At 40.4% G+C, this 15,040-nt stretch overlaps 1 pseudogene; it reads left to right on the forward strand.

Moving 5' to 3' along the window:
• Positions 1–403: 403 nt before the first annotated feature.
• On the forward strand, positions 404–1,494 carry LOC126622559 (uncharacterized; annotated as a pseudogene).
• The last annotated feature ends 13,546 nt before the right edge of the window (positions 1,495–15,040 follow it).

Here is a 15,040-nt window from a genome sequence, read left to right on the forward strand (position 1 = left end):
CACGCCTGAGCGACGTGTTCCTACTCATTTCCAGACTGTAGGTTGTAATGTATCTATTGTTTGCATTATTTGCTATTTGTTATGATTTTCTCTTGCTTCTAACATTTTTTCTTTGTGCAGTGACGTGAGGGACCATCAAGCTGTCTGGACGGGAGCTAGCTGACGTAGAGAAGGTGTGAAGGGTGCCCAAAGAGGATAGACATTTGGGCAAGCTACGACCCTTCTTTCGAAAGTACGGTTTCCAGCCCCTAGTGTCGGAGTGCTAAAGACGAGCAAGTAAGTTGTGTCTTTCATTCCACCCCCTTGTTCTTTTACAAAGTTACATTCCTTACTTTGATTTTCTTGTTCAGTGGAGAAAGTGGGCAAGAAAGGGGAGACTAACGCCAAGAAAGGGAAAGCACCCATGTTAGTTCTCGTAGACGACATTTTGTTTCACAAGGGAGCTCGTAAGCATCGGGCGAGGCCAACCCCTAAACCTAAGTCGCAAGAGAAGTTCCTCAAGATTGTTGCCTCAAAAAAGGCTGAAGCTGAGGCCATCGGTATGCTGCTGCCATAGTGGCAAGGGGGGAGAGACGACCGTTGCCTCTTCTTCCTACCATCAATCCCATATTTCCTCCAACCATGGAGTCTGCTGACCAAGAAGGTGGCCCTAACTGTAGCCGTAAGAGAAAGTATAAGGAAGAGGTTGGCAGCATTCATTGGAAGGACTTGAAGGTTGCCATGCAGCCAAGTAGTTTTAGGTATGTCAATAATTGCCTGGCAGGACGTCGATCCATTGTTGATGAGCTTGGTGAGCCGCTAGATGAGAACGAATCAGATCGTGACTGGATGATGAGGCTATCTTCTTATGTAAGTGTTACTTTGTCATTTCTTTGCTTTCTCCCCTCTTTTTCCTAGTAGTGACGATTATCTTGTCATGTAGCTCATGATCGAGTACGATGACAGATTACGAGAAGTCGAGCGATACAAGGCAAAGTTTAAAGAGAATAAGCAGCTTGTGAATGACGCTAGAAAAACGAGCAAAGCTTTGGCTGATGCCATCCGCCTTAAGGATGAAAACTTTGAGAGTTTGAAGAGGCGGAATGGTGAGAACGTGAGGCTAAAAAAACAATTAGAAGCGACTAAGGAACAGTTGGAGACAACCATGCTTGAGGTTTCCAAGGTTAAAGGGGAGTTGGATAATGCCTTGGTTGAGGTTTCTGGGCTGAAGAGGAATATCCCAACTGAGAGGGATGCTGCTGTGCAGCTGTGCAGGAGTTCTTAGGTTCCCAAGCCTTTCACGATGTTTTTAGACCTCACTGCATCCGAGCGGCTAATTTTGAGAAAAGGAAATGGATGGCCGTCCTTGAGCGTTACGACAATGGAAGCATTATCCGAAAGTACCGTGATGAGATGGATGAGTACCGACAAAAAAGTGAAGCCTTCATCATCGCAGTTGATCCTAGTAGTGATGATGACCCTGATAATGAGGCTAGTATCAGTGAGCAATTTTAGGAGAGTGAGGATGGTCCTGGAGATGCTGAGGAAGGTGGTGATGGCGGTAGGGTTGAAACGCAGAGTGATATTGTCAGGGGTTCGGCCTCAGATGAGGATGACTCATAGTGCCCTCTTTTTCTGCATGTACTCTGGATGTACGAGTTTGTTGTTTGTGTGGCATGTGCCATGTACTCTGGATGTACTAGTTTGCTGTTTGTGTGGCATATGCCATGTACTCTGGATGTACTAGTTTGCTGTTTGTGTGGCATGTGCCATGTACTCTGGATGTACTAGTCTGTTGTTTGTGTGGCATGTGCCATGTACTCTGGATGTACTAGTTTGTTTTTTAATTACCAAGTATTTGCATTATCATTGATGAATGCTTGACTATGTTTGAGCAAATCCTTTGTTTAGATATATGCCATAACTTGGATGTACTAGTTCTGTCCAGTACTGTTTGTTTATTTGTATAGTCTTGTTGACATATACTTAGACTTGATTTCCTGTTGGAAACATTCATGTTGAAGCTTTGAACCCGAGTATTTCATTGCTAGGAATGTAAGAGGATTAGGACTGAGTTGTCTAAATCACCTCTTTATTGAATTCATGCCAAATAGTCTTCATTACATAGAATGCCGAACGGTTGAAGCTTAACACTTGTACAATGTGAGTTTACTTGTAATAGTACTTCAAGTGATCAGCGTTCCATAGATGGCCAATGGTCTTGCCATCGGAGCTTCTAAGCTTGTAGGAGCCAGGGCGATTGATGCCAACAACTTCAAACTGTCCATCCAAGTTTGGACTAAGTGTTCATTCACTCGGGACTCTATCGCAGAGTAATCTTTTCTTCAATACCCAGTCCCTCACTTTGAAAGAACGAGGTTTGACCTTGGAGTCATAGTAGTTGGAGATGCGTTGCTTGTAGGCGACATTCCTCAAGTGAGCCTGGTTTCTGTGTTCCTCGACTAGATCTAAGTTGAGGGTAAATTGTTTGTCATTTTCGCTTTGCACGTAGTTGTGGACTTGGAACGTTGTTTGCTCAAGCTTAACTAGGACAACTGCCTTTGTACCAAAGGCAAGTGAGAATGGGGTTTCTCCTGTTGATGTCCGATATGAAGTGCGGTATGACCAAAGAACTTGGGGTAAGAATTCTGGCTAACAACCTTTAGCCTTGTCCAAGCTGGTTTTCAAAGTTCGCTTGATTATTTTGTTGATGGCTTTCAATTTGTCCATTAGATTAGGGATGAGCTAGGGAGACAAAACATAAGTTGATGTTGAACTTAGAGCAGAACATCCTGAACTTATTGTTGTCGAATTGTCGCCCGTTGTCAGTGACTATCGCATCGGGAATGCCGAATCTGCAAAGAATGTTCTTCCATACGAAGTCTTCTATTTTTGCCTCAGTAATGGTTGCCAAGGGTTTTATTTCGACCCACTTTGTGAAGTAGTCAACTGCAACGATTGCATAGCAGACCTTGCCCTTCTCTGCAGGCATCGGGCCGATCAAATCAAGTCCCCATTAGGCGAAGGGCCAAGGGCTAATCATAGGAGTGAGCGGCTAGGGAGGGGAGTGAGGAATAGTTGCGTAGCGTTGACACTTATCAAATGATCGGGATATTCTGATGGCATCTTGGTGGAGTGTTGGCCAATAATATCCTTGGCGAAAAGCCTTGTGTGCTAGGGATCGAGATCCAGCATAATCTCCGCAGACTCTTTCATGTATTTCCCGAAGGATAGTTTCCACCTCTGCGGGTGTAAGGCATCTTAGGTATGGTAGGTTAAAACCCCGTTTGTAGTGTTTGGCCAAACGTAAGCCTGCTAGGAGGGCTTCATATTCGACCTTATTGTTCGACGCCTTGAATTTGAAACAAAGAGCGTACTCCATCGCCACTTTGTCAAAGGTCGTAAGGACTAGTCCTGCTCCACAACCCTATTGGTTGGACGAGCCATCAACATATAGACTCCATGTTATGGCTGTTGATTCTATTTTATGAGCTTTCGAGGGTAATGAAACCACTTCTTTAAGTGTAGAAACAATGTCAACAAGATATGTGAAGTCAGTGATGAAGTCTGCCATTGCTTAGCCCTTCTCAGCTGGCTTTGGTTGGTAGGAGATGTCAAACTCACCCAATGCTATCGCCCATTTGATCATTCGCCCGGAAGTATCAGGACTTTGGAGTATCTGTCGAAGAGGATGATTGGTAAGCACGATGATGGAGTGTGCTGGTGTAAACTTGCAAGTGCACAAGATAGTCGTAATATAGCGTGTTGCAAGTCCAAGTATCGTTCCCACGAGGATTCTAATTAAATCTCCAATTTGATAAACTAAACCAAATCTAATAATATTAATGACACACAACCCCAAACAACGAACTAGACTCGATCTTAATTAATAAATCAATCAAGGATGTAAAGAATTTGTTGTGATGATTTTATAAATGAACAAAAACAGAACCTTAAGTAAAAACTGAAATCAAAGAAAAGAAAATGTTGTGTTTTAAGGCAAGTGATGAAAAGTCTAGGGATTCGGAATCAACCACAAGCAATCTAATTTAGGTTTCAATGCATTCAATGGATCTTTCAATTCTTTAGATGATAATTCTCGTATCTAAATCCTTGTCAGGCACATTAGACCATAGTTTTCCTTAAGTGAATGATTCTCTCCTAGTTCAGGCAGAGGTCGTATATCCTAACATGCAGTCTATCCTGGTTAAGGCATAAATTTAACAAGTAGGACTCTTTACGCTCTAGAAAACAAGGGAACCAAGCAAACCATTATTCTTTGTCAAGCATTAATGTAATTTACCACACTTAACCACAAGAAGCTAATTGAATTATATTGCTAGTTCAGCCTCAAATTCATCTTCCAATCTTACTAGATGCAAAGTCCTAAGGTGATCAATCAAAGAACTCAAACAAACAGTAACAGTTCAAACAGTGATTAAGCATTCATCTAAAAGAAACTAGAAATCCAATGAATAACATTAAAAACCATAGACATTCATGCTAGGGCATCATCCTAACCCTAGAAAAAGAGTTTAGTTACTCATAAAATAAGAAAACATAATTAAAAGTATTAAGAACATGAAAAACTTAGGAAAAATGGAAAGCGGCTGCTGTTCCTCCAAAAACACGCAGAGAATCCCTTACCAGAGAACCCCCTTTGCTTCCTACAATCTCTCCCTTATAGATTCGTCAAAATCCTAGCATCCTTAGGTCTTTTTTTAATCTTTTCCTCATTTGTATTGGATAATTGATGATGTGGCAGGTAAGTTTCCCAAGTAAATTACTCCAGACCCATTTGAAATAGGACTAAAATCATCTCCAACGTTTTCTATCTTGGGCTTTGGGCTTCGACTGAATTATGACTTGAAAAAACCCAACAGACTTTGCAATTTCCGCGTAGACTTGGCTGACCAACGTCTTGTACAAAAACTTTCATAACATCGTCTAGGAAACTCGAAATCACAGTCCGTAAAATTCCTCTGAAAGCTAACATCCATATCTTTCCAATGGTATAAGGCTCAACAGCTGGTTCATTCTGAGGAAGTACAGTTTATTCCGTCAAGTTGGCTGATCTGCACAAACAGCTTCTGCTTCCAGGGCACATAACTCACTTCAATCGCCAAAATGCTCATTTTTCTTCTTTCTTCATCTTCACTCTTCAAATCTAAGAAAAACATAAAACTAAATGAAACAAACTAAATTCACTCAAAAACATAACAAAAATCTAAACTAAAGGGCATTAAAATGTATGCAATATTGGTCGTATCATGTGCTTGGAAGTAAGGGCGAAGTTTTCGAGCAGACATGACCAATGCTAAAGCCAATTTCTCAATGTTCGAGTATCGTGTCTCTGCATCTTGTAAGGCCTTGCTAGCGTAATAGACAGGCCGTTCAACATTACCATCATTTCAAATGAGAACGAAACTTACTGCTAAAGCCGATACCGACAGATAGATAATGAGAGTGTTACCAACCTTTGGTTTGAAGAGCAGAGGGGCTTTACTCATGTAATCTTTGAGGTTCTTGAATGCCTCAGCATATTCATCAGTCCATGTAATGTATTTCTTACTTCTCTTAAGTGCTTTGAAGAAATGAGCATATCTGTCTATGGCCTTAGAGATGAACCAAGTTAAGGCTGCCACCTTGCCAGTAGTGAAGGCTGTGTGTTCTTGGTCCGGATGATTTATGAGGATTTGGTTGTATCCTGAGTAAGCATCCATGAAGCTCAGAAGTTCACACCCTGCCGTAGAATCTATAAGTCTGTCTATGAGAGGAAGAGGAAAGCTATCATTCATGCATCCTTTGTTTAGGTCAGTGTAATCGACACACATTCTCCACAAGACCTTTTGGAGCATGAGACTTTCCTTGGTCGGATTTTTCTTAACAAGGACAACATTTGCTACCCACGTTGGATAATTGATTTCCTGGACAAAGCTTATGCCTTTGAGTTTTTCAACTTCTGCCTTCATTGTCTCGTACCGTTCAGCATCATAAGATCTTCACTTCTGTCTCACTAGCTTGGTCTTAGGGTTAATACTTAAGCGATGACAGGATGATATCGGGAGAGATGCATGACATGTCCTCGTATGACCAGGCGAAGAACTCAGTGTTCTCTTGTAAAAAATAGATCAATGCCAACCAAATGGGTGGTGACAAGGTGGTGCCAATCTTCACCATGCGATCTGGATAATCTTTTGAGATAGAGACTTTCTCCAACTCTTCAGCGGGTTGTGTTTGTGATAGGAGCATATTTATGCGCCTTAGTTAGCTAGTTCTTATGCATCCTTGTTATGTTTTCTTCGTTAAAGTAGTCTTTTAAGCTACTTTCATGTGTTTTCAGGTTTAAAGGACATATTACATGAAATGATGCAAGTTGGAGCTTTTGGAGCAAAATGTGAGCTTGAATTGAAAAGGACATGCTTGGAACACAAGGATGGGATGGAATTGAAGAGTTGAAGATTTGAGGTTTCCTACTTGAAGTAGGAAAGCTAAGCCTAAAAGTTTCCATTTTGGGTTGATCTTTCCTAAATCGGAATTGGCAACCAAAGTTTCTAAAGTTGGAAGTTTCTATTCTTGGAGGTTTCCATTTTCGTGAGTTTCTATTCTCGGCTTTGGGCTTTTGGATGACCCATCCTCACTTCTTGGACCTATGCCGCACCTTAACCCTAATCCTAGCCCATTTAATCAGCCACACCCTAGGGCCTAATCATTTAAATTCTGCCAAGTTAAACCCTAATCTATCTACCCTAAGCCCAAGCCGCACCCTAGGCCTTTTCCCATGCAAAAATCTGATTGTAAACCCTAATTCCTTGTGGATTTTCTAACCCTAGCCGTACCTAAACCCTAGCCCATTGTCTAAACCTGATTTCTTTAGGGTTTTAGGTGCCTATATATATGTGTTTTACATCCTTTGGCCGAAAACAACCCTCTCCATAATCCAGAAATTTATCCTTCACGCCAGAAACCATTCCCCATCTTCAACAGCACCTATCCTTCATCATTCACCATATTTTCTGACCCAAAACCACCCTAGCCGTCCCATACACCTATCCTACACACTTTTCCACCATTCTACACCATCCATAACCCCCAAAAACCATCACAAACCCCTGTGCCGCAACCAAGGAAGAGGAGGAAGGTTCTTAGATGTTCCTGCTGTGCAATTTAGATTGCTGGAATTTTTAGGTGTGATCTTTCTTATGTTTCAATGTTTCAATTCAATAAACTTTGTGTTGTGAGTATGAGGAACTAAACCCCCTTAGTTGGGGGGTAATTCGAAACCATGTACATGCTTGCAATTTGATTCGATTACATTCAGTTGTTATTTCATAAGTTGTGGATTCAATTCGTTCATCTATTTGATTGATACTTATTTATGTATGTTGATTGAGAGTGCACGCTTAGTTTTCATGCATGAATATGATGCTAGATTATGAGGGAGTTTCACCTAATAGTTACAACCTTATAATCACAAGTAGTGAAGATCGCTTGAAAACGATCGCGTTGAATGAATTCTTAGCATAAGTTTCATGCAATTCATAGTAACAAATGCTTCGTCAATGCTTATGTTTTTTATAGAACGTAATGATTCTTGCTTGTATCTCTATTATGCAATTCATGTAGGGAACTTGTAGGGAATGTTTTGGGTTGTCGTATGCAATCATCTAACTTGATAAATTCTGGAAAAACTGAGGGTTAATTAGTGCAATTCACGGTTAATTCGGGGCATTGAGTCTTTATAATTTATTGGAAGAACAACTGAAAATCGTTTGTTTGCAAGTGTGACATGTGTGGAGAAGAACCTCCTAACTAGCCTTTTATCCATCTATTTCACCAAAATCGTTTTTACAATCTGTTTAGTTTCAAGTTTCTGTTTTGTGTTAAATTTTCGTCCAAAACAAATCTCCCTTTAATTTGAAGTCTTAGATTAGTTAGAAAGTGTTTTGATTTGTGTTTCTAAGTATTTTGATTCAAGTTTTCATCAAATTTCGTCCAAATTAGTGTAGGTGCTCAAAACTGCCCAGAAAGTGGTTTTTAGGCAGTTTTGAGCCTTCTAGTTGCTGTTTTGAGTTTTAGGTTTGTTTAAGTGTTTTAACCTTTACTTTTGCATTCTTTGAGTCTAGTTTAGTGTTTTAAACTTTGTTTTTGAGTTTTTAAGTCAGTTTCCAAGTGTTTAGCAATCCCTCCTAATCCCCGGTTTAGAACGATCCTTACTTACATCTTTGCTACAATTTGACAAAAACGAGGGTGTAGGCCAAAGAGGACCCTCACGGCACCAAGTACATGAGGTAAGTGCGACTTCCGATCTTCATTCACAATTGGCTAATCTTACTTCTATTGTTTCACAGATGGCCGAGGGAATGAAGATGCAAGGACCTGTGGTATGTGGCGTATGTTCTATCCAAGGACATGTCTCCGAAAAATGTCCTCAACTCATCGAGAATGGCGGATGGGAGAGTGCGAATGCCATTGGGTTTCAAAGCCAAAATCAGTCAAGACATGATCCATACTCCAACACGTATAATCCGGGGTGGCGAGACCACCCAAATTTCAAGTGGAGGGATCCCCAACAACCTCAAAACCAAGGAGGCTTTAGGCAACAACCCCCGGGATTCTTTCCCAAAACCTACGACCCACCCCAAAATCAAGCCCAATCCGGCCCAAGTGCCTCAGGTACGTCTCTTGACAATGATGCACTTCTTAAGATACTAACTAAGTTGTCTAATGGGCAGGAAGATCAAGCTAGAGCTATGCAAAACCAAGACAAAAGGGTGGATCAACTTGAGAAACAAATTGGGCAGATTGCCGAGTTTGTAGGTAAGTTTCGAGATCCCGGACAACTCCCTAGTTCCACCATTCCAAATCCGAAGGGAGGTTTCGAAAGCGCAAATGCAATCATGCTAAGGAGTGGAAAAGAGATTGGGGCAGGTTCTACACCATCACAAACCGGTCCCCAAAGTGATGTAAATGTGCAAATTGAAGAGGAGGAATCAAGCATGCCCACGGCAAGGGAGGTTCCATCTTTGCCGCAAGCTTCTAATGTCCCCAATCTGTCCAAATCGGCCAATAAAGGTAAGAATGTGTCAAATTCGGTTCCTACTAATGTTTTTCCTTTGAATGTCCCCTTTCCTAGCAGATTTTTGCAATCAAAGAACGAAGAGGAGGAAAAAGATGTTCTAGAGACATTTAGAAAGGTGCATGTCAACATTCCCCTCCTTGATGCCATAAAGCAAATCCCGAAGTATGCCAAGTGTTTAAAGAAGCTTTGTACAACCAAGAAACGTGTCCGGGATAAAGAAGTGGTACATGTAAGCGAGAATGTCTCCGCCATCTTGCAACGCAAACTACCCCCTAAATGCAAAGATCCGGGGAGTTTTACAATTCCGTGTGTCATTGGTAATACCCGTTTCAAATCTGCCATGCTAGATTTAGGAGCATCTATTAATGTTATGCCATATTCTGTTTATGCATCTATGAATCTAGGAGCACTTAAACATGATGGTGTAATCATACAATTGGCTGATAGATCTAACGCTTATCCAAAGGGAGTTTTGGAAGACGTTTTAGTGCAGGTTGATCGTTTAGTCTTCCCAGCGGATTTCTATGTCCTCGAAATGGATGAATCGGACCATGCCCCTTCGTTGCCCATCCTCCTTGGAAGGCCATTTATGAAAACGGCTCAAACGAAGATTGATGTGGCCAAATGATTAGTAACTATGGCATTTGGTGGTGACATGATTAGTTTTAAAATTTCTGAATCCATTGAGACTCCTAATGTTGTTCATTCTTGTTGTGCCATTGATAAACTTGAAAAGATAGGCCCGGACCGTTCAGCACCAAGCACAAAGGATGCATCAAGAACCATGCAAGACGAGGGAATTGTAGTGGAGTACAAGGCCCATACGGCCACTGCCCTCAAAGTGCTCACAGTGGCCGAAGGCACCATGGGGAAGAACGTGTACCTTGCTGCCACTTCATCACATCACATAGGTAAGCCACCTAATCCAAATCCAATTCCCATTAAAGTTGATAGGTGGTTCCCTTCTATGGTGCAGGTACCCAAGCAAATCCCCGATGGTGGGCGCATGTACATGAACCTTAGGCAACACAACGCACCCATCAACAAACATCACTATCCATTACCGTTCAAAGATGCAATGTATGAGAGTGCCGTGGGCTCCAATGGGGCATGATCATGTTTTTCGTCCGGCTGTACGACGTAAAAGAAAGCGCTACTTGGGAGGCAACCCATGCAATTCAACAAAGGAAGCCCAAGGAATCACTCCAATTCCAGATTTGCGTTCCTAAACTCTTCACTTTGTTATTTATTTCGAATCTGCCTATTTAGTTGTTTTAGTTGCTGTTTGTGTGTTTCTTTTTGTTTAGTGTAATTTTATGCTTGAAACATTGAGGACAATGTTTGATTTAAGTGTGGGGGGGTAACTAAGTGTTTTAGATGCAAATTCGTGGGATTTTATCACCCTTAACTTGGAGACTTGTTCCTTGCTGTTTTTAAGTGTTTTTGAGCAGTTTTGGTGTGTTTTAGTGTGTTTTGAAGTAAAAATCCGAAAATTACATAAAAATTTGAAAAATTTGTTTTAAAAACCCAAAAAGAGTTGTTTTTGTGTGTTTGTTTGTGTCTTAGGGTACCTTCCAACACAATGATGAGGATTCGGTTTGTAATTACATGACTGTTAAAGAGAGTGATTAACATGGATGAAAGTTTGATTTACTCTTTGTTATGCTTAGTTGTGGATATAACTTATGAATTCACATGCAATCGTAAAAGAAAAAAATCAGTTTTTGTAACATGCTTGAAGGAAGGAACTCAAACTAACGCTACAACCTTGTGAGACTTGAGCCTAAACGTTTATTTGGAGAGTTAAAATCTGTGCATTCTTTGTTTTCTAAGTCGTTGCATGATCTCATTATTCCTTGCTTGGTTGCTACTTAGAAGGCGTTTCATCATTTAGTTCCAAATGCTAGAACTCATGCCCATTTCATTCAAAGCATGTTATTGATTTGCATAACACATATTCAAGATGAAGTTGTGTAGTGACCACCACCTTAGCCAAAAAGCCATGAATCCCCTATGTCATTATGTTTTGTAGGTTTTAACCCCATTGAGCCTTGTTTAGCCTTTTTTTTGTTAACCCACATTAACCTCACCTAGCTTAGTTTAGGACCATCCATACCCTTGTTCTTAAAGCTTAGTAATGCATGATTCGAAATGAATTCCTTTTGATTTATGTTGGCAGAAAACAAGTGTGGGGGAAGTATTTCTTTTGGTGATTTTGTGTGCCATAGGCACGTGTGGAAAGAAAAGAAAAGAAAAAAATTCGTGGAAAAAGAAAAAATGAAGAAAAAAGTGTGAAAAGATGTGAAAAAGAGTTTCAAAGTATTGTTTGTTGAAGTAAGGGTCCAAAGCAATGAATTCGGCCCTAAAGAGTTATCTAAATCTTTCCCTTGTGTTTTAAAGTTAATTTCTGCAATCTAAGTGAATTCTAAGCCTCAATTTCACTACTTTGCTTACTAATGCTTGAAGAACATTTGTTTTCCCTATCCTTTCTTTGTTAACCAATACCCCAAGCCCCGTTACAACCCTTAACTTCTATCTTGAGTGTTATGTGTTTCAATTTGTGGAGTTTGAATTTGGTATGAGCATATGGTGTCACTGGTTCTCGCATCTAAGTAGTAGCATCCCATTCATGAGATCATATCTAAACATGCTTCTTAACTCTAGAAATTGCGTTCTTTGTGATACATATATGTGAGCATTCGTTTTCATTTCTACATCAATCTTCTCACATATGACTAGTGTAGGGTGTGGAGTTAGAAAATCTGAGTGAAAATAGAGTGTATATCTTGTAAGGAATTGAGGGAATTCTCTAAGGCATGTTACTACATTCAAAGCATTGTTTTGATTGATTACTTGTGAATTAGTAAGTGGTGGCTTTAATTAAGTATGTGCTTGTGTAAAGATGACTCAAATCTGTGGGGATAACAATCTTTAATACGTCATGTGTATTGGAAATCCCTGAGGCAAACGTTGGAAGGTTTAGGTTTGTTTTGGTTAGTTTGTTTCGTTTCGTTTTCTTTCTTTTGTTTGTTTTGCTCGAGGACTAGCAAAAGCTAAGTGTGGGGGAATTTGATAGGAGCATATTTATGCGCCTTAGTTAGCTAGTTCTTATGCATCCTTGTTATGTTTTCTTCGTTAAAGTAGTCTTTTAAGCTACTTTCATGTGTTTTCAGGTTTAAAGGACATATTACATGAAATGATGCAAGTTGGAGCTTTTGGAGCAAAATGTGAGCTTGAATTGAAAAGGACATGCTTGGAACACAAGGATGGGATGGAATTGAAGAGTTGAAGATTTGAGGTTTCCTACTTGAAGTAGGAAAGCTAAGCCTAAAAGTTTCCATTTTGGGTTGATCTTTCCTAAATCGGAATTGGCAACCAAAGTTTCTAAAGTTGGAAGTTTCTATTCTTGGAGGTTTCCATTTTCGTGAGTTTCTATTCTCGGCTTTGGGCTTTTGGATGACCCATCCTCACTTCTTGGACCTATGCCGCACCTTAACCCTAATCCTAGCCCATTTAATCAGCCACACCCTAGGGCCTAATCATTTAAATTCTGCCAAGTTAAACCCTAATCTATCTACCCTAAGCCCAAGCCGCACCCTAGGCCTTTTCCCATGCAAAAATCTGATTGTAAACCCTAATTCCTTGTGGATTTTCTAACCCTAGCCGTACCTAAACCCTAGCCCATTGTCTAAACCTGATTTCTTTAGGGTTTTAGGTGCCTATATATATGTGTTTTACATCCTTTGGCCGAAAACAACCCTCTCCATAATCCAGAAATTTATCCTTCACGCCAGAAACCATTCCCCATCTTCAACAGCACCTATCCTTCATCATTCACCATATTTTCTGACCCAAAACCACCCTAGCCGTCCCATACACCTATCCTACACACTTTTCCACCATTCTACACCATCCATAACCCCCAAAAACCATCACAAACCCCTGTGCCGCAACCAAGGAAGAGGAGGAAGGTTCTTAGATGTTCCTGCTGTGCAATTTAGATTGCTGGAATTTTTAGGTGTGATCTTTCTTATGTTTCAATGTTTCAATTCAATAAACTTTGTGTTGTGAGTATGAGGAACTAAACCCCCTTAGTTGGGGGGTAATTCGAAACCATGTACATGCTTGCAATTTGATTCGATTACATTCAGTTGTTATTTCATAAGTTGTGGATTCAATTCGTTCATCTATTTGATTGATACTTATTTATGTATGTTGATTGAGAGTGCACGCTTAGTTTTCATGCATGAATATGATGCTAGATTATGAGGGAGTTTCACCTAATAGTTACAACCTTATAATCACAAGTAGTGAAGATCGCTTGAAAACGATCGCGTTGAATGAATTCTTAGCATAAGTTTCATGCAATTCATAGTAACAAATGCTTCGTCAATGCTTATGTTTTTTATAGAACGTAATGATTCTTGCTTGTATCTCTATTATGCAATTCATGTAGGGAACTTGTAGGGAATGTTTTGGGTTGTCGTATGCAATCATCTAACTTGATAAATTCTGGAAAAACTGAGGGTTAATTAGTGCAATTCACGGTTAATTCGGGGCATTGAGTCTTTATAATTTATTGGAAGAACAACTGAAAATCGTTTGTTTGCAAGTGTGACATGTGTGGAGAAGAACCTCCTAACTAGCCTTTTATCCATCTATTTCACCAAAATCGTTTTTACAATCTGTTTAGTTTCAAGTTTCTGTTTTGTGTTAAATTTTCGTCCAAAACAAATCTCCCTTTAATTTGAAGTCTTAGATTAGTTAGAAAGTGTTTTGATTTGTGTTTCTAAGTATTTTGATTCAAGTTTTCATCAAATTTCGTCCAAATTAGTGTAGGTGCTCAAAACTGCCCAGAAAGTGGTTTTTAGGCAGTTTTGAGCCTTCTAGTTGCTGTTTTGAGTTTTAGGTTTGTTTAAGTGTTTTAACCTTTACTTTTGCATTCTTTGAGTCTAGTTTAGTGTTTTAAACTTTGTTTTTGAGTTTTTAAGTCAGTTTCCAAGTGTTTAGCAATCCCTCCTAATCCCCGGTTTAGAACGATCCTTACTTACATCTTTGCTACAATTTGACAAAAACGAGGGTGTAGGCCAAAGAGGACCCTCACGGCACCAAGTACATGAGGTAAGTGCGACTTCCGATCTTCATTCACAATTGGCTAATCTTACTTCTATTGTTTCACAGATGGCCGAGGGAATGAAGATGCAAGGACCTGTGGTATGTGGCGTATGTTCTATCCAAGGACATGTCTCCGAAAAATGTCCTCAACTCATCGAGAATGGCGGATGGGAGAGTGCGAATGCCATTGGGTTTCAAAGCCAAAATCAGTCAAGACATGATCCATACTCCAACACGTATAATCCGGGGTGGCGAGACCACCCAAATTTCAAGTGGAGGGATCCCCAACAACCTCAAAACCAAGGAGGCTTTAGGCAACAACCCCCGGGATTCTTTCCCAAAACCTACGACCCACCCCAAAATCAAGCCCAATCCGGCCCAAGTGCCTCAGGTACGTCTCTTGACAATGATGCACTTCTTAAGATACTAACTAAGTTGTCTAATGGGCAGGAAGATCAAGCTAGAGCTATGCAAAACCAAGACAAAAGGGTGGATCAACTTGAGAAACAAATTGGGCAGATTGCCGAGTTTGTAGGTAAGTTTCGAGATCCCGGACAACTCCCTAGTTCCACCATTCCAAATCCGAAGGGAGGTTTCGAAAGCGCAAATGCAATCATGCTAAGGAGTGGAAAAGAGATTGGGGCAGGTTCTACACCATCACAAACCGGTCCCCAAAGTGATGTAAATGTGCAAATTGAAGAGGAGGAATCAAGCATGCCCACGGCAAGGGAGGTTCCATCTTTGCCGCAAGCTTCTAATGTCCCCAATCTGTCCAAATCGGCCAATAAAGGTAAGAATGTGTCAAATTCGGTTCCTACTAATGTTTTTCCTTTGAATGTCCCCTTTCCTAGCAGATTTTTGCAA

This window comes from Malus sylvestris, chromosome 5 (genome assembly GCF_916048215.2).
Source record: "Malus sylvestris chromosome 5, drMalSylv7.2, whole genome shotgun sequence".
In the NCBI taxonomy this organism is placed as follows: domain Eukaryota; kingdom Viridiplantae; phylum Streptophyta; class Magnoliopsida; order Rosales; family Rosaceae; genus Malus; species Malus sylvestris.